Source organism: Pteropus alecto, unplaced genomic scaffold (assembly GCF_000325575.1).
Source record: "Pteropus alecto unplaced genomic scaffold, ASM32557v1 scaffold3, whole genome shotgun sequence".
Lineage (NCBI taxonomy): Eukaryota > Metazoa > Chordata > Mammalia > Chiroptera > Pteropodidae > Pteropus > Pteropus alecto.
This window is the reverse complement of record NW_006442484.1, coordinates 19,534,641-19,556,012: the sequence shown is the minus strand read 5'-3', so window position 1 is coordinate 19,556,012 and position 21,372 is coordinate 19,534,641. Positions and strand designations below refer to the sequence as shown.

At 33.7% G+C, this 21,372-nt stretch overlaps 1 protein-coding gene and 1 non-coding gene across 2 annotated transcripts in view; one reads left to right on the top strand and one right to left on the bottom strand.

Moving 5' to 3' along the window:
• The window catches only part of LRP1B (LDL receptor related protein 1B), a 1,653,662-nt gene that overhangs the window by 353,201 nt on the left and 1,279,089 nt on the right, over positions 1 to 21,372 (top strand). The window lies entirely within an intron of this gene.
• On the bottom strand, positions 1,751 to 1,869 carry LOC112470520. The gene has a single exon (XR_003043022.1). It is a non-coding gene; the product is annotated as a 5S ribosomal RNA (ribosomal RNA).

The window sequence follows — 21,372 nt, the reverse complement described above, 5'->3', positions numbered from 1 at the left end:
AAAAAAAAAAAAAAACTTGACAGTTATGAGAAAATTTAATTTAGCATAATAGAACTTTCTTTTTCTCTCTTACCATTTTTAGATACTTATTCTCAGGACTAATATAGAAATTTGTTATTTTCCCATATCTACAGTATCTAACTTTGTATTTCTTGAAACATAATAAGTAGTATTGATTTTTGGATAATAAATATTTTTAATTATAATAATTTTTAATTTCAAACAAAATAATTTTTCTTTCTGGAGATTGTATCTTTGCGTTAAAGGATCAACAGTTATAAAGAAGGAATTCCAGTAATTCTCCTAGTTGAATTTTAAAAGTAGCCTAGAGAACTGACCAGTAATATGAAAACTAACTTGGATATACTAAGGGGACAGTAAACCCTCTATTATGATGACCCAAAGCAGCGAGTCTCCTACAGGAAATAAAAATAAATTATTTTTTAAGACAGATGCCTCCTACTAAGGAATATTAGTGAAGCATTTGAAGAAATTTAGTTTGCAGAATGACTTAATATGAGTCTGTGTCAATAACTGGATCAACATTGGCATCAGCCAGAAGAGCTCTAACATCATTTACAAATGATACATTGTGCTACAATGTGAGAAAGCATGAGACAGAAACTCAAGTTGCTTAAAATGGTGCAGTCTTCTAGCCCTTGATTTTCTCATATACAACATGACAGGGTAAACTAGGTCAATCTGAGGGTCTACCAGCCTTACTATTACATGGATTACGTGCAAATCTCCCCCTTAAATCAATAAAGTATTGCCTCTCTTGAAGTTGAAAACTACGTTTTGTATTTTGAGATGAACTCCCTCAGTCCCCTGATGAGGGATTCTCTGTGACTTTTCCTTGAGAAACTCTATATTCTAATAAGCATTAAGTCCTTAGTAAGCAGTAGCTGAGCTGTGGGTAACTTCTGTATAGAGAAAAGTCTATCTATCTTGGAGAAGATTGTTCCTTTCCTATCTAGGAGAAAACTGACCCTCTGGTGATATTTCTTTGAAGACTTGACCACTCTGAGAGCCCAGAGGAAATCTATGGTCACTTTCTAAGCTGTTTCTACTATTCTGCATTTCATAATTCTTCGTTAGAAAGAATGTTGTCTCTCCTATTGCGATAATTATGAGACATCTCCTGGTACCACTGGAATTCATATAAGTCTCCTCTGAAGAAATTGTTTACCTTAACTGCTATTGACCCTCTGAGAAGAAGTGATACAAACTTTGAGAAGTTCAAAGTTCAAAGAAGCTTCACTACTGATCTCATCTTCTGCCACTGTAGAGAGTTGCTGTTGGTGCTGTCATAACATTGGTATCTGTATTAGATTCTTAGGGCTGCCATACTAAAGTATAAGAAATGAGGTGACTTAAAACAACAAATTTATTGTCTCATAGTTCTGGAAGTGACAGTCTGAAATCTAGGTGTTGGCAGGGCCATGTTCCTCCAAAGCCTGTGGGGGGAGGATCCTTCTTTACCTCTTCCAACTTCCAGTAGCCCCAGACATTGCTTGATTTATGGAAACATTACTCTAGTTTCTGCATTCATGTTCATATCGTCATCTTCCCTCTGTGTCTGTGGCTTCACATGATATTCTTATATCTGTGTGTCTCTCTGTACAAATTTTCCTCTTATAAGAGCAACAATTGAACAAAATACCATGGTATTCTATATTGAATTAGGGCTTTCCATGATAACCTCATTTCAACTTAATTGCATTTGTAAAGATTCTTTTTTTTTTTTTCACACCTATAGCACCTGGTCTTCCTAGGTGATCTCCCATCCAAGTACTAACCAGGCCCGACTCTGCTTAGCTTCCGAGATCAGATGGGATCGGGTGTGTTCAGGGTAGAATGGCCATAGACTAAGATCCTATTTCTAAATAAGGTCACATTTACAAACTCTGGAGGTTAAGGCTTTAACATATCTTTTTGAGAGACAAAATTCAACTCATTAGATCATCTATAAGCTGCATCCATTGCCATGTCACTAGTGCATCTTACAACCCCAATTTGAGTAATAATGGAGGACGGGAAGCAATTTCATACTCAGTTTGGGCAATGAACACCAATTAGTTCTGGGTTTTCAATGTTCTGCTCTTTAACTTATTTAAGCTCTTTTCCAGGAACTGTCTGCCTCTAGAGAGGCTGAGTTAGAAGAACTCTCCATATCTCCAGCATCATAAACCCAGATGCCCTCTTCTATCTCAATCTTTGACTTGGGTTAGGATCCCATGTATAATTCCCATCTCTTTCCACCATTACATAATTTAATTTAAAAAAAAAAATTTTCTACAGATCTTGATTCTGGCTGGAAGTTAACATTCTTTTCAAGGAGGTGTTGTTTCTAGTGCCATGTTGGCCTTCACAGCAATTGAGTCTGGATCCAGATGACATGCTTTTTCTGCTTGGTTTTCATAATTTTGATATAAGAGATTAGGATTTTAAAATATACATATTTGCTCAACCTCAATAAGTCAAACTCTGAAGAAGGAAAAGAAATAGATTTCCTCACTGACTATCCTGCTATATTAAATTCTATTAGGACTGATTAACAACACAGTAGCAATTACACTTTACTTTTATCTTCCAATGAGTGATATAATACAGTGCTCTCACTAAATGTTTTTTGATAAACTTTATTCCTCAACCTTTGAAACAGTCTATTGAAAATAACAACAACAACAGCAATTTTTTTTTTTTTTTTCTGATCCTGCTTGAATCATTGCCCTAATTTGCTTAGAGCTTTATTGTCTAATGGTAGAAAATATTGTATGGATCCTATTCACAAATCTTCTAATTTCTTCCTCAGACTTTCTTTACAGGCTTAGAGAGATTGAGCCGTTCTCCCTTTAATGGTCTCTACATTCTGACTCCTGAATATTTTACCCATTCTTCTCTTATACTACCTGCATTTCATTGCTACATCTTTTCTTCTGAACAGTAAATCCCAACACACCTATCTCTGTGCTAGGCTTTGTCTTTCAGAAGGATATTTTTCATTTCTTAAACAAACAAACAAATAACTCCCAGTATAAAAAATAATTTTTAGTGCTTCTCCAAGGTCAGACCCTTTCTACCTGTGAAGGTATAAGGCTAGAGTATACTAAGTTATAAGAGATTTCAACATTCAAATAGGTATTGAGGAAAAGCATAGTTTCATATGGTAATTTAAGTTAATTTAGTTGTAAAAACAAATAAACACATTTTCTCTACAAACATCAATCCTGGCCAAAAGTTAGCATCCGTTCTCTTCAAATAGCTCCAGTTTAGGAACTACAGTGCAGGTGCTTAATAACATATTCATAAGGACTCCCCTGTTTCTATCTTTGTTATTATAAAATGCTTTTGTTTGCTGTTTGTGCAATTCTAAGGCCTATTCACCAGCAGTTTGCAGCACTTGTTACATCTAAACAGCTCTCAAGAGCATTTTGTAATGCCAAGGAGATAGTCAGAGGGGCCCTTAAGAAATATTTTTAAAAGCAGAACTGAAACTTAACCACAAACACAAATGCCCAGAAACCAGAAGAAAAGTAAATGTCATTTTAAAAATAAAAATAAAATCATAATCTCATTAAAAACCATTGCCAATGTAAAGCATATTGACAATAGAAATGGCCTATTACTGTTTTCTTAAATATCTTCTTCTCACTCTCTCTTACTCTCTATTTTTAATAGAATGTTTTAAATATATTTTGTATGAAAAGAGATTCTGATGTTAAGATAAATATGTGTTAAATTTAGAATCATGAACCTGTAGTTTATATAGCTTATGTATTTTCATTTAAATTTATTGCTATTGTTAATGTTTTCAGTTTACTAGATTTCCAAATTTGATTATATTATTAGAGTTTTCATTTTCTGTATTTATTTGCTTCTGTTTTCCTCACAGGTAATCTAGAGATTAACCCTCAGTTAATTAAAATAGATTCAGTGTTGTTTTTGGTTTATAGTAAGCAGTTAATAAAGGTTATTTACTTATTTTTATTTCAAGATCTAATTGTCACCTCACTGGTTATTTAAGTCAGTCAACAAAAACTAATTACTTAAAATAGGGAAAATATAAGTACTGCAACTGTAAAGATGAGTAAGATGTGGTCACTAAACCCAGTAAGTTCATAATAAAATAAAGGCAGATATATAAAGTATAAGTACAATTAAGCATCATAGTTTCTATTATGATGCACATACAACAGAGACATGGAGAAAAGAGTCATCTGGCAGTAGAATATTTTTAGCGAGTCTTGACTATCATATAAAGATGAAAACACTGACTAGTTTTTAGACAAGCAAAAAGGAGAGGAAGGCCATTTCTAGTAGTAGGAATTGCATGCCCAAAAGCATGGAGTTGCGAAAAATCATAACATATTTGAAAACCTCCAAGCAAGATGACGGTGATGGTACAGGCATTATTTTAGGAGATATGACTGAAAATGTAAGCGATAGGTAGATCAGGAAGAGCCTTGAGCCCAGTTAAGCAAGTTAAACTTTATTCTGTAAGCAGTGGAGAGACATTAAAGGAATTTAAGCAAGTAGAAAAAAGGATAAGATTTGCAATTGAAGAAGGTCATTTTGAAAACATTGTAAATGATGGATTGAAAGGAGTTAAGACCATAGACAAGAATCTAGAAGGCTATTATTGCATTCCAGATGAAAGATGCTAAGGACCTGATCTAAGAACTAAGGCGACACAGATTGGAAAGTTAATTTTATGTTATATGAAGAAAGTCTATAGGACCAATGACTTTTCTGTCTGTGGACAGACATTTACAGGAAAACAATCAAATCAAACATTAACTCACATTAATAAATGAATTTAGAGAATTGGACACTTGCGTTCTCATATCTAAAACATTTTCTTGCAATAAAAGTCAAATCATAATCAGACTATTGGTCTGGAACCAGAATAAATGAACCTAAAATAGTAGAACATTTAATAGCTTCAGGCAAGCATAGCCTTGTACAACCATCCTGCCAAAAGTATCAGAGTACTTAGAATCCTTGGCTACAACTCCCACCATCCATCTTCACATTAGGTAGGTCCTTGCCATTGGAATTGGAATATAAAATATTCGAAGGCCAACTGCTAAGGTGCTTTTTTTTTTTTTTCTTAATAGAAAGTGGGTTGGTGATGCTGAGATTTGTCACTTTTACTCTTTTTTCCTATGTTTCAGTTATGCCTCAATCCACTTTGATTGATAGTTGTTCCCCTCACCCCCCACTTCTTTAGTTACTTTGACAATCAGGTTATAATTAAATCTTCGAAACCTGTTATCTAAATGAAACGTTAAGGTGACTTTATTTCTGCTGCAATGGCTATAATATTGTCTGCCCCATAATGCCACTGTATTTTAAAATTTCTGAAAAGAAGTCTATTGGGACTATCCTCCTCTTTTCAAATTCTGCCAACTTACTGGTGAGAATTTTGTGTGCATTTTTCTCACTGATATTTCTGTGGATTGACTCTGTAAGCAGAAATTAGTTATAGGGGTAAGCTACTTGAACTAAATATAAATCCCCAGTTGATGATGCTTAAACAGCATGTATCCAAAAATACTACAGCCTACAGAAAGAGAAAAGATTGGTAGAACCAGGCTTTTGATGAGTCAAATGAAAATTTGTCCACCTTAATTTTAGCATTATATATTGGACTTGTCATGTTAAAAGAACTAGAGGCCCTGTCTCTCACATGAAAAAAGAAAAGAATCATTTTTATATATAAAGTTGTATTTTAAGATTCTGGGTGATTTCTATATTCTAAAAGAGTCACAGATTTTAAAAATTATAATTTTGACAATAAGTTCCCAACACTGTGACTGACAACTTCTATTGATAATTGGAATAGGAACAGAGAAAAGATAATGGTTTCAAATGTTCTGCAATAAGATGACTAGCTGAGTCTGAAACTCTGATATGAGAAAGTCATTAACCTTAGTTGATGAGATTAACTTCAGCAATACCACACTAAATGGGGGAACAGAGGCTGGGAACTCTTCTCTCAGAAAAAAAAGAAAAGAAACATTGTAAATAAATAGTGAGAAAAATGGAGATGAGCCAGGAGAGAATGTTCTCATAGAAACTAGAATAGAGGGATTCAAAAATGGAGAAGATATTGTCATATGCCATAGAAAAATCAAAATCTATATTGAAGATTGCTTTGAGAAAAATATGTTCAGACACCAATCTAAATGTTTTATGTATAATAACTATCCTATACAGCAGCTTAATGAGGTTTATATCTCTATTTCCTAGATAAAGGAACTAAGATATAGAACAGTTAAGTAATTTAGTATAAGGTCATACTGTTTGTAAGTGGTGTATTCTAACTTTGAACTAGGCAGTCTGGCTTGAGTGGCTAGAAACCAGGATGTTATCCTGCATCTTGGATCAAAGAGGTAATGAGCTTGGATACTAAAAAAGCACACGTGAAAGGTTTCTCAAACATCTATACTCTGGGCTTTAGAAAAAAAAAAAAATAGGTGACTATGTTCTGATGTGGAAAAGTATGAAGGAATGGGAGGGAGCAGTAAATGAACGTAGTTTTTATATGGCATCTTAAATTTTTCTATCTTAGGAGATAATGTTGAACAGGAATCATGGAGGAAAATTGAAGGAGAGTATAGAAGACCCTCTGGTAGGGCCCAAAGAAAAGTGAGCAACTATTCAATTATTTTTGACTAGTAATGCACTTCTGAGCTTCCTGGAAGCTTTTTTAAAATGCTCAAATAGGCCTAACTACCATCCTTAAAAATTCTGAGTCAATGTTTGCTAGGGCCTGGAAAACTTGAATTTGAGAGAAGTTCTCTAGATGATTTTGAAATATTCTCTTATTTAAAAACCTTGCATACATAAATCAGTAGATAAAATGTTGTGTTATTAAAATAGATAAAGGAGAGCCCTTGGGCAAATTAGCTTTGCCTGAGTAAACTGACTATTTTTTGAGTTGGTACCATAATCTGTTTCTTCCTTATTTTCCTCTGTACATCCTCCTTGGGGGCACCTATACTCTATCAGGTTCTCGTGTTGTTAGTTTACCTACTTCTGATAGGCTGTTCATAGTTTAAGGCTTGCCCCCTCAAAGAAAATTTACATGTCACAAAAAAATCCTTGCACAAAGGAAAACCTGCAAGTTTACCGAAATAAAAACATCTGTATAGAGTGAAGGGTATGAAGCTTGATGTTCAGGGAGGGAGTGTCAACTTCAGCTCAGACCCTTAAGTATAGGCAGCCATCTATGCATCAGATGATTTCTGAATCTAAAAACCACATAACTCATTTATTAATAAGTAAGCTTTTATATCGCCCTTAATAATAAAACAGAAGTTTCTTCTGATTCATAAATACTTTATTTAGTGATATTTTGGGGGGCTGTCTTTACATTTTCAGGCACAAATTGCACGGATAAAAACTGATTTTTAACTAGCATAATGGGCAGTCGAGAATAGAGGGACAAAATAATGCTGGGAATATCCAGTTTGGAAAACAAATGCAAAAAAGGAATTGCCTTAAAATGTGGGCAAGAAAGTACATATTATAACATTAAATGAGTTAAAGCAGCATTTTCAAGTGCTTAAGCAAGGAAAGCAGATTTTTCTTTTACTTCCTGGTGTTCAGATATGATTCAAATCTGCAGACAGCTCAGCTTCTTCCCTTGGCAGCTCCTCAGTACTCCTCATGCAGTTTGAATCGGTAATAATGATGCCAGCAAGGATGTCTCTGACATTCTGTGCCCAGACCTTGGTTCACGCTCAAACAATTAAAAGACTCTCCCATCTGGATACCGGTCTCCTTGTTTCATGTCTCTCACAGTATGGTGGCTGAGACCGAGGCTGGATTCCTCGGGCTTCAGATTCTACCAGGAAAGCCAAAACTAGCCACACCGCATGATGTTTGACAAAAATTGACTCAGCTGGAAATTGCTCTTCACATGTTTTTCAAATGCCCACCCATGGTTCTCTGAGACAGTTTTTCCTTTGTGTCTGCCGAGGGTGTGAGGGTGGGGGCATAGACTTCAAACCTCAATTAAATACACACACATATATATATATATTTTAATGCACACTCTCACCCAGACCTATCTATCTGCTTATTCTGTGAAAGAACATTATTTGACCTACTCAGCTCTTTGCTAGTTTTCAGACTCTCTTACTTGATTGGATCCCATGTAAAGAATTTTTAATAATTATTTTCTATAGAAATGGTTTTTTCCCTCAATTTTACACCTACGACATCACTCAAGCATGAACAGAAAGGAATCGAAAATGAAGAGAATAAAATGTGCTTAAAGAACATTTTGAAAATGTAAATCCATTTTAAGAAATTGTCTGAACCTAAGCTAAAATATTAAAGAAATTTAGATTATTGTATTGCTTGCCACAGGTTTAGTCTCCCCCAGGCCCTTTACAAAATATGGGTAATATTCCCTTGAGCTGTCTTGTCCATTGGACTTCCTTGGAATTATTATTTTTAACCAATGGAGACATCCTGAGATTGTACCAGCACTAATACACCAGTTAACCCTGTGATGTATGATTTCCGATTCCAGATCTTTTCATACAATAGTTCACTGAACTCAACTTTCTTTGCTAAGATGTGATTATCCTTAATGTCTCTCTACTAAGAGTTCTACAAAACTAATAATGGTTAAGTCAGGATGTTAATAACTAAAACACTTTTAAATTCAAAATAAGATGTAAAGCTTAAAAAAATAGCATAGCATAAGCATTTTTGTTGAAGTATCAAGTATCATCCCCATGCCTGGTTGATGACCCAATGAAGTCCTGTGGTAAAGCTATCTAGTGGAAGCTGCAGTCAAATGCTTGAAAACATAAGAAAAACAGATTCCGAGTGATGCCTTCTTAACACATTTCCTAATGGCCAGATTCTTTTTTGGCTTACCTGGTTAAGCATCTGCCTGAAGCCCACAAAGAAGCCAGTTTGAGCCTCAGCTGCTATAATAAGCAGAACAAGCACATGGATTTTCCAGCTAGCAGATGGGAACTGGCTGATTGAGAGAGACTGATCTAGTGTCTGGCCACCTGTTGGCAGACATACTACTCTTGGCACCACCACCCCCACCCAGCAAATTCAGACAGAAGGGAGACAGGAAGAGAACTGATTCTTTAGAGGAATAAATGTAAGGGAAACATTTGTTAAGACAAGCATTGCGTGTGGGAGCAGATAGAGTCAATCAAGGATGTTGCTCTGCAACAGCCTACAGATAAGAAGTCTTTCCAGACTAAAGTGAAGTAAAAATGAACTATATGTCTACAATATTTCAAATGTGGATTTAAAATGATAACCACAATGGCCTTTTCATAGTGATGTTAGTAGGAGGCCCAAAGTATTAAGATGGCTTTTCATTGATGTTGCATTGCTACTGTCAAATTAACTTCTGAGTAACAAGTGGCTGAAAGAATCAAATTTTAGGAAAATGTTTGGGTCTTTCTGATTTACTTCCATGGTAATTCAGTGTACTTTTTTTTTTCTCTCTGACTTTAAGGCAATTGGAACCATTAGCTACACTGAGATTTTTATCATTCTTTTTCAGAGCTCTGGGTTTCTACTTAAAACGAACACACACAGACACCTCACCCCCTCACCCCCCCGGCCTAGCCAAAGAGTCATTCCCTAGGCATTCTCATCTTTTATTAGGATCTTACAGAATCTCCCAATTCAAGTCAAGCTCATAGCTGGAGAGTAAGATTATGCCCAGGGGACTGGCATTCCTCAGAACAAAAGAGAATGTCCCAGCAGTTGCCCCAGCTACTGTAGCCTCATGTTCTAGCCCTTTTGAAGAGGGAGTGAGAATTTCCAGCTTGAACAGAACACTATGTAGAGAGGTGCTGGGCAACTGAGGTGACCTTTATCTTAGGAGAGCTTTCCTCCTTTCTACACTCTTCTTTGCAAGTTACTTTTCCTCAGGTTCTTCCCCGCCTCCCCTCCCCCTATTCAGCTATTTCACCTTCATAAACTATGCTGCGTCTCTTGAAAGATATTGTTATTCTCTAGAATATGGGCTTCCTCACCCTCATTAGAGTGCTCAAAGTACTGTTTTCCGGGCGGCAGAGAGGTGGGGGGGAATCACAGAGACATTTCAAAATAGAAAAATGCTTAGAAAAGAAAGTAAAAAAAATCCTAATGCTTCTTCAAACCTCTCTGACTACTTGATATTTTTTTTTGCACAAAGTGATGAGTCTCTACGGATAGCACTTCTCTTGAGTAATCTGCATCATGGTGTCTTGTCAAATTCAATTCAAACCTTTCTATATTTTATAACTCTTGCTCAGGACTCATAACACATTTTATTTATTTTTAATATACTTTTACTTTTCAATTATAGTTGACATACAATATTATATTAGTTTCAGGTATATAACACAGTGATTAGACATTTATATAACTTACAAAGTGATCACTCTGATAAATCCAGTGCCCATCTGACACCATATGTAGTTTTTACAATACTACTGACTATATTCTTCATACTATACTCTACATCCTCATGACTATTTAATAACTGTAGTTTGTATCTCCTAATCCCCTCCCCACTTCAGCCATTCCCCAATGACCCCCAATTGGCAACCATCAAAATTCTGTCTGTATCTATGAGCTTGTTTCTGTTTTGTTTATTCATTTATTCTATTCTCTAGATTCTACATGTAAGTTAAATCATAAGGCATTCGTCTTTCTCTGTCTGACTTATTCCACTCAGCACAATACCCTCTAGGTTCATCCATGTTGTTGCATATGGCAAGATTTTATTTTTTATGGTTGAGTCATATTCCATTATGTGTATGTACCACCTCATTTTTATCCATTCATCTATTGGTGGACACCCGAGTTGACTCCATATCTTGGCTATTATAAATAATGCTGCAGTGAACATATGGATGCACATGTCTGTCTGAAGTAGTGTTTTGGGTTTCTTTGGATAAATACTCTGAAATGGGATTGCTGAGTCCACTTTGTCTCTTGTTATAGCCTTTGTTTTAGTCTATTTTGTCTGGTATAAGTATTGCTACCCTGTCTTTTTTGTTTATTCCATTTTCATAAAATATCTTTTTGCATCTTTTTACTTTCAGTTTGTGTGTGTCTTTTGATCAGAAATGAGTTTCTTATAGGCAGCGTATGTAAGGGTTTGGTTTTCTTATCCATTCAGCAACCCTATATCTTTTAATTGGAGCATTTAATCCATTTCTATTTAATTGCTAATGTGCAGTATTTTTCCATTTTCTTATTCATAATTTTTATCTTGTTCTTTCCCCCTTATTCTTAAAGAAGTTTCTTTAACATTTCTTGTAATATTGTTTCAGTGGTGAACTCCTTTAGTTTTTTTCTTGTCTAGGAAGCGTTTTATCTGTTCTTCGATTCTAAATGATAACTTTGCTGGGAATAGTAACCTTGGTTGTAGATCTTTGCTTTTCACTTTAAATATTCCATGCCAATCACTTTGCTTTTCACTTTAAATATTCCATGCCAATTTTATCTGGCTTGCAAAGTTTCTGTTGAGAAATCAGCTGACAGTCTTATGGCAATTTGTTTGTAGGTAACTAAGTGCTTTTCTCCTGCTGTTTTTAAGATTCTCTCCTTGTTTTTAACCTTTGTCATTTTAATTATGATATGTCTTGGTGTGGTCCTCTTTGGGTTCCTCTTGTTTGGGACTCTCTGCGCTTGTATGTCTATTTCCTTCACCAGGTTAGGGAAGTTTTCTGTCATCATTTTTTCAAAGAGGTTTTTAATTCATTGCTCTTTCTCTTCTCCTTCTGTACCCCTGTGATGTGAATGTTTGTATGCCTGATGTCCTTCCAGAGTCCCCCTAAACTATCATTTTTGGGAGAGGATTCTTTTTTTTCTTTTTCTTATTGGGTGTTCTCTTGCTACATTATCTTCCAAATTGCTGAATCAGTCCTCTACTTCATTTAATCTACTGTTGATTTTCTCTAAAGTATTCTCCATTTCAGTTATTCTTTATTTCTGACTATTCTTTTTCTGGTTCTTTTGTTTTCTATCTCCATTTTATGTTTTCTATTTCTTCGTTAAAGTTTTCACTAAGACCATTGAGCATCCATATAACCAGTGTTTCAAATCTGGTAAATTACTTGTCTCCATTTTATTTAGTTCACCGCCCCCCGCCCCCCAAGCTTTGTTCTATTTTTTCATTTTGGATATGTTTCTTTGACTCCCCATTCTAACTTCCTTCCTATGTTTGCTTCTATGTAATAGTTAGAGCTGCTATGTCTCCCAGTCTTAGTATGGTGGCCTTATGTAGTAGCTGTCCTCTGGGACCCAATGATACAGTCCCCTGGTCACCTGAGCCAGTTGCTCCAGGTGTGTCCCTTGTGTGGGTTGTGTGTGCCCTCCTGCTGTAGTTGAGCCTTGGTTCTTCTTTGCACAACAGTGGGAGAGACTGACTCTCAGGTGATAAGTTGTGAGGACTGGCCATGACTACAGTGGAAGAGCTCTTGTGCCTACAGAGCAAGATTTGCCTTAGCAGGGTTCTGATGCCTATTCAGTCTGCCTTTTGGATATGTCTTTTGTGGAGATAGTTGGATGTTCTAGTGTGGTCTGAAGCTGACCACCAGGTGTGTTGGCTCTGGGGTCTCTTGGGGAGGGCTCTATTTCAGTCCAAGGTCAGCCACTGCCTATTTCCTACCCCGTGCCACTTGGTAGAAGCTACAAAGTGATCTGCAGGTCTTTGTAACTTGCACTGGGCTTGTAGGTGCCTGGGAGAGGCTAAGCTGTGAACCGAGTCCAGCTGCTGCTAGCGCCAGGCTAGAGACTGCTTATCAGGAAGTGCAGGGCACACTGAGGCCAGATTTTGCTTGTTTGGGGTTTATAAACCTTTGAGAGATTTTAGAAGGTCTGGAGCATGAGCCAAGACAGGCCATTTGTATGGAAAAGCCATTGGAAGTGGTTTGGGTGGATGTAAAAGTTAAGTGGGCGTCGTCTCAGGGAATCACCAAGGCAGGGTGAACTGTATTAATCATATTGATGAAGACTCAGCTATGGTGCTCACCTGTGTCTGCATGCTGGGTGAGGGTAGTGTTCAACAAAGGTACTATGATTTCTACCAGTACTTCTGTCTGGGAGAAAGTTGCTCTTCCAGGTTTCACCCTGAACCCAGACAATTCTGTTCTTCCTGGATGTTCCTGGCAATTTTCAAGCTGCTGCCCCAGTTCTGGAGTACAGAAAGAAAGAGTCCATCAACCAGAAAGTCTTTGTGTGGGCCCTTTACGAGGAATGTCTGGTACTCCAGCAGTCCTCTGTCTCACTTAGTCATGATCTCTGCTTGTTTTCACAGCTGTAAGTTGTAGAGACTACTCTTTATGGCACTGGGGCCATGGACTGAGGAACCTCATGTGGATCTGGAACCCCTCTCTCCTCAGGGGAGACTCCTGTACCCTCAATACCCTCCCAAATATATCTGCCATAGGTGGTTGTAGGACCAGTTTGATTTGCATCTCTGCCCCCCCTACTAGTTTTGACGTGGCTTCTTCTGTATGTCCTTAGTTGTAGGACTTCTGTTCAGCTAGACTTTAAGTGATTCTCAGTGATGGTTGTTCTGTAATTTAGTTTTAATTTTGATGTGATCATGAAAGGAGGCAAGCACAATATTTACCTACTTTTCCACCTTTACCGGAACATTCATATAACGCATTTTAAAAATTGCACTAAACGTATGCAAAGTAATGGCTTTGAGATGAGAGTCTTATATTAGACCTGAAAAGAACAATAAAGATTATTCTGTTCCCTTTATTTTATGGACATGGAAACTGAGACCAGATTTTAATTAATTTAGCTTGACCAAGATCTTATAATTTATAAGTGGAACTACTAGGGCTGGAATCCAAATTCAATGTTAGTCTTCTTAAGTCATGTTGTCTCCATCAATACTGGGAAGATGGTGAACAGGTTAGCTAGTGAGTCACACTGCAAACCTGTAAGCAATTACTGCAGCACAATGCAAAGGAATATAAAAATTTGATTAGAGGAAAGTATTCTAGGAAAACCACATTTTGGCTCTGCCTCTTACTGTGTTACCTTGGGGGAATTATTTAATCTCTCTGTTCTTCATCTGTAAAATGGAGACAGTAAAACCCACCTCACAAGGATGAACTGAGGATTGATGGATCCGTGCAGGTATGGTTCTTACAGTACTCATCTATTGCCACTTATTATTTTTCTCAAAACAGCAACTAAGATATTTTTCTTCTTGATTCTCTTTCTTCTTTCTCTTCAAAACAACACATTTTAGCTCATTTATTTTTCTATATTAGTAGCTCTGTAGGGGTAAATGTTTTTCTACATGTCAGTCATAATGTTTTACAAATTAGTACAAACTGCACTTTTTATAAATGTACTACTTATTACCAAATTCTAGATCACAAATACAGATTTAAAATCAATTTATAAATCATGTGAGTTCTGCCAATAACTTCTCATTCTTTACAATATTAATATGTATTATTTCCATCTTTAATTTTTTAGACAGAGAATTGCATCCACTTCAACTTTAAATCAATTCTATGAGAAAATTTCATAAGCTATTTCATGACATGCTTTGTTTAAATGTGTTCTTATAATACACTAATATGGTTATTACATTGGGGGGAAAAATGATTGAATTTGACTGTTGGATTTATTTTTCATAAACCACACTACTTTATTGCTTTTGATTCCAATATCCTCTAGATAGTCATAGATTTTTCTTTCATAACATATATCTATTAATTTACTAAGAATTGACATTATTGAGAGGAATTTCTAAGCTTGTTCTTCTAATGATGTTTGAAATGGATTACAATGTTTGGCCTCACATATTACCCCAATTCACTGTAACTTTGAGCATAACAAATAGTATTTCCAACTAACATGCTCCCTAGAATGTATAGTACAGAAAACTTGATATTTCAGATCTCCGAACTTTTTAAAATATTCTTTTTATATACTTGTTACAAAAGTAATGTATGTTAAATTATCATTTGGAAAATCAAGGTAAGAATTTTTTTTAAATCACCTCTTATCCAAAGATAAACACAATTAATATATTTAGTTCACATCTTTTCAATTATATATATATATTTGTATATGTTTTTAAAGTGATAATGGGATCATACTATAGTACTATTGTTTTTAAATAACAATAAATCATAAGTATATTTTCATGGCATTTAAATATTTTTCTATGACATGATTTTAATTACTACATAATGTCTTATTTTAAAGAAGTCATACTTCAGACAATTTTTATTTTCTAATTTTTTATAAATATAATTTTCATAATAAATGATAAATCTTAGCCCATATACAGAAGAGTAATCATAACTTGCTTTCATTGAGCATTCATTATGTGCTAGATATTTTACATACATAATCCTTAGTTTCCCTACTTTCAAAGTAGGAATTATTACCTTTTTATTATAAAGAAACATATTATAGATTAAATATAACTAGACTTTTGTTTTTAGATTGATCAATGCCAAATACCTAGAAAGTACAGTAGTTAGAATTCAAAATCAGATCGGCTGATGCCAAAGCCTGTGTTTTTTCTGCTTCATCATTTTTGCTTATAAGCTAAATCTCTAGAAGTAAAATAACTATTTCAAAAGAAAAACCCATTCTAAATTATCTCCTGTATCATCCCAGCCAATTATTTGTATTCTCATCTTATTAAAAAAACTTGGTTTAAAAAAAAAATTCCTTTTACAAATTACAAATATCCTTATGGTTCATAAAATTCAAAATTATTTTTTTTATTGCAAAGTTTATTTTATTAAACTTGTTACAAGTTTAATTAATCACCACATTTTATTAATGTTAATGAACATTCTCTCTTGACTAATGACACTTCTGAAATTTTTGCTATTCTGATCTCTGGTAACCTTTTAATAAGTCAGCATTTTATACTATATCAATTACTACTTGGCCAATCATTGATGCAATGACATGATAACTCAAAAGATTTCTCCCCAAATTTGAAGAAGTTGAGTTTCTTTCAATTTTTGAGGCAATTCATTATTTTATTTATAAGACATGACATATTACACAAAACTATTTGGAAAAAATTAAAAATAGACAGAAACCAAAATAAAGCAAATATCACTTAGATCCTTAGACCAGTGATAAACAAAACTAATGCTTGGTCTAGCTTTTATAAAATGTGTCATTTCCTTCATAATTATATTGTTCTTAAACTATATTTAATTTCCTATAATAACCAGGAGCTATATTAAAATGTTGGGGGTGAAGAACAATTTCTATAGCTGTGCATTATTTACCAATATTGCCTAGAAATATAAATTGTTTAAAATTAGTAGTTTTTATATTTTAATATAATTTAATTTTAATATTAAAAAAGTACACTTATAAATGTGAAAGGTACTAATACATGATTTTCAAAAACATATTTTTACAAATTCAAGATATTACTATTCTGATGAATACAAGATGTAATAGCCTGTCTAAATTAAATTGGAATCTTTTTCTTCTTTTTTTTATCATTTTTACTCTCCTTTTCCCACATCTTACTGCCATTTAATAAGTTAAATGAAAACAGTCAACAGACAAAAGTGCAAGAAAGAATGTTCTGTTTGGACCAAGTCATATGATTGAAAACATATACATTTGTTTTCAATGCTATAATTTCTTAAACTATCTAAAATGTTTTAATCATTTGCCTGAAATTTGAATATTTTTCCATCGAGTGAAATTCCTGTTAAAAACCCATTAGTGATACTTTAGTATAATCTCTTGTTCAAGTGTACATATTATTTTAATGCATCATTTTTATTAAAACAACTGCTGTATTTTTTTTGTATTCTTGATATTACCAAATGTCATTAACAGAACCATATTTATAGCTCAAATATTAAGACCTTACACAAAATAGACATCTACCTTAAATCTCTCATTAATTATAAGCTTATCTGTTATTTCTTATCTAAACCTTCCTTTACCTCTATTCTAATTAACTCACACCAATCTCTCAAACTAAATTGAAAGACACTGCCCTACTTTATCCCAGACACCATAACTTTGGCACTATACCAGAAGTCAAAATCCCCTCACCATTTCTTCTATATTTCCTTTTAATTCCTTAAAAAAAGGGAGAGTTTAATTTGAATGCTCATTTTCACTTAACCCAATGCAAATTATTAACATCTCACTATTTCCCCTGCCATTCTTTTCATGCCCCTAACTTTCTGGACATTTATGGAGAAAAAGTCTTTCTTAATGAAAAAACTATTACAAGAAAAGTTCAACTATACTGGCAAAATTTAATACCCTAAACACTGTTTCTCAACCAGAAATTTTCTTTCCACCTTGACGAGCCTCATCCTTTCTATTCTAATTTATTTTAATTTCTTTCTTTCTTTTTTAGTTTTTTTATTATATTTCCTATATATTTAAGAAGTAAATATCTCCCAGTATTTTTATTTCCTCCAAATAATACCTTTAATGTGGTATTGTGTTAAAAACAAACAAAACCGTGTAGTCACTCTTTTCCACAGCCACTGGAGCAGAGGTTATCAGCTTTTGATTTTTTCTTAGAAGTTAGGATATGAATTTGGTTTGAATTCACTTGGCTTAGAGTGTCTCTCTATTAATTTTAGATATTAGATATTATAATTATTGGTTGTGATGTTGTCTCTCATAGAGTAAGCACTAGATAATTGTTAAAGAGATATTGTGTCATGAAAAAAATAATTATTTATTATGGCCTTTGGTCTTCTAAGTTCCACATTTCTTTCATACTTAAAAATTGAACTCATGATTTTTTTTTGCTTCCCACTTTTACCCTGTACTAAATAATGCTAGGAGTTATATCAAATCATAGCTTCCAAAAAATAATATAATTAGAATACATGATTGTTTTCAAATAAGATGAGGTGACTTTAGCACAAAATTTGAGGAAAGTGAATATTTATATGCAGTTTTTTTTTTTTTATTAGTATGTGTCTATGGGTTGATTATTTAAGGAAAAAATATTTTAAGAAATATGCTATCAAATTTTTGTAACACAAATTCTTGTGAAACATTTTGGTCAGCTTCTATTATATGATCACGCCCTGAAGGTACAAATCTGTTTATTTTTTTCTCTCTTATCTGGTAAACGTCTTATCAGTATTGAACCTTTCCAGTAATCATTTGACTTTTTCTTACTTTGTTCCTTTCTGGGAAACATGAAGAATAGCCATAACTGGAAGTATTATAAAAATCGACTTACTGCATCACTTGACCTGATTGCTGTTGACATTTTTGGTGATTTTTAAGTTGACGATGTGAGAATATGTCTTTCTTTCCTTTTGATTCTAGTGCTCATTTTTATTTTAGGACATTTTCTGGAATTTCCTGGAGGTGATAATTTGAGGAGAGACAAAGGACACTAGGTCATGAAATACAATTATAGAGACAATGATAGTTTCCTCTACAGAAATTAAAGACTTGTTTCAATTTTTATAAATACCTCTTTCTGTAAGCCATCTAAATAATAATACTTCTATGAAACAAAGAGCTTTAAAAAAGTCTAGGCCATCACTCATATAAAAGACAGAAACATATGTAGTTATCCCAAATTGTATTTATTTTATTTTTTCTCTTTGGTCTCTGATGCTTATAAATACTTCATTTCAGTTGGAATATTTTTTATATCTCCTCCTGAAGAATATTATTTATTTAGTTATATAGACATGCCCTAATGAACCCAAAGAGTCAAGCAAATTTATATCAGTGCAACATGTGAGTATACTATAATTTTCTTTTTTTAACTGTGTTTATTGAAGTCCTATAGATTAATTTTTTTAAAAAAATACACATAACCTAATAGAAAAAGGAAGAAATTATATTAGTAGGAGTTCACATATAGAACAGCCAATAAACCTATGAAAAGATGTTAGCTCATTGTTGTGAGGAGACTATGAACTAAAGCAGTAATGAAAGTTTTTTTTCCTATAAGCAGATTGGGAAATGTATTACTCCTGGGGAGAGCTGAATTCAAAAAACCATTTTGCGAAGCATTTTTGCAATACCTGTTAAACATAAATATATAAAGTCTTTGACCAATTTTGTAAAAGCTTACTATAGAAATAAAAATACAAGTAGGCAAGAATATAGATTCCAAATTTATGTATTCTAGTACAGTTTATTCTGGCAAGCATATGCAAACTACCAAAATATCCTTCAGTGGAAGACTGAATAAATATCATAATCCACCTGATGGCTATTACTCAGCTATTACAAGTATTAGATTCACATCTACTCATCTGGAGGAATACATCAATAATGCAAAAACGACAACAACAACAAAGCAATAATACCACCAACAATAAAATATAATTATTCTATACATGCATATATATCCATATATTTTTATATGAGCATAAAGAAATAGTGGAAAGCGTAATTCAAGTGATGTGGGCAGTGGAAGAAAGAAGAGTGGAAGAAACTAAATTTTGCTTGATACATTTTTTCCATTGTTTTACCAGTTGAACATTCTTTACTCTAAATAGAAAATAGTGAAAATCGTAAATACAAACACACACAGAGAAACAATAAGCTAAGTATAAATCCCTTCTACTAAAATGCTGTAGATAGGCAGGCACCAAAGTTGTCTAATTGCAGAGGCTTTGTGTATAAAGGAACTGAGACCCCCACCCATCACTTCTTTAAGTAAAGCACAGTATTCAGTGTTTGTGGAAAATGATAGGAGATGTATGAATATCCTCTGAAAACTTGAATATTACCTAAAGATTAGAAGGAAATTTTTTTCTTTTTTTAAATGCACGTAAAACCACAGGAGCAGATTCTTCAGGATTCTGACATATTAGGGCTTGTGGCTTATCTGTTGGAACAGAGGAATTGAAAGTCTTGTTTGGTGGTGGTTTTAGTGGTCTAGACAAAAGAAGTGGTTGACTTAGCAGACGGCCATACACCTTTTGGGAGAGTAGGGTATTTTGCACTGTTATCAGTAGTTTTTTACAATTTGTTTGCATCAAAAACACTTAATAAACTTAAATCATTTTATCATAACATTTTTACATCAGTTTTGACTGATAATTTTTAACAAATATGTAGTTTTGCTTAGTAGCTTCCTGAAGAACAAAGTCCTCTAGTCTTAGAAAAATAACAAAAAAAAATCTGTATTTTGGAGAATTATCTCCAAATTTTATATTATTTAAAATAAAAATGCATTTTTATTTTAAGTAACATACATTAATCCAAATTAAAAACAATTTTTTGAATAAATTAGCTTGAAATTAATGAAACTAGGTAACATGTTGAGAAATGAAGAAAACTGAATATCTTAAAGAACTCTGACTAAATTTGGTCTTGTTCCAGGGGCTTTGAAGTTAAGAACCAATAGCACTAACTCAACCATTATTAATAAATTAATATTAAATAACAGCAGTCTATCTAAAGCTAAGAATCTTAGATACTTATTTAAGAAAATAGAGCAGTGATGACATTAAATGATTATTTTAGCATGTTTCAAAGATAAATCATGCAAATTTTGCAATAAAGACAGAAGGAAAAAATTGGGGGTAAATAAACATAATGCAAAATACATTAACAAGACCCCTTGAAGATTCATTTATATTTAGTTTTCAGCATTCTCTTTGTGAAGTATAAGAGATAAATACTGGATGTAGCCTGATGCCATATACATGATTGAATAGGTTTAGAATAAAAAAGGGCAGTGAAGCTAAAAAAGAAAAAAATATGTTCTTTTTAAACAATGCAATGAATGTTAATATGTTTCAAATTCCTACCTGAAAGAGGAAGTCATAGGTTAATCTCATTCTTTATCTTAGAGTGATGGCAGGGTGGAAGTTAATCATTTAACAAATTTATTTGTCTTTATTATAATGATAACTTAAGACATGTTCAGTAAAATATGCAAGTGCTGCTGTTGTTGTAAGCGTGATGTTAACTAAAGAAAAGATAGTGTAACCTTGGATATAGATAGATACAGTTCTAGCAGAGGAAAATTCTGGATGTGATAACCAGTCCGCGCCCTGAATATCTGAACAATCAATATATCCTCACTAGAGAGAATGTGTCAAGAGATAATCCATTTGATTATCTTTAGTGATCTTAATGTGATAATTAAAATTGTAAATTCACAGGTATGTATTATCAAGCAAGAGAAATATACTGCAGTCTTTTCACTCACCATTGATTTATTACTGTTCATATGAGAGAGGGGAGAAATATATGTATTTAAAGCCCTGAATCAAATATAGTTCATAATAACAATTGACTGATTTAGTAATTATTTTGTACATCCAACCACAACAAAATCAACAATTTGAAGCCAAAATTATGACAAAGATAAGACAGAAATGAAAATGAAGCTTGAGAGGTAGG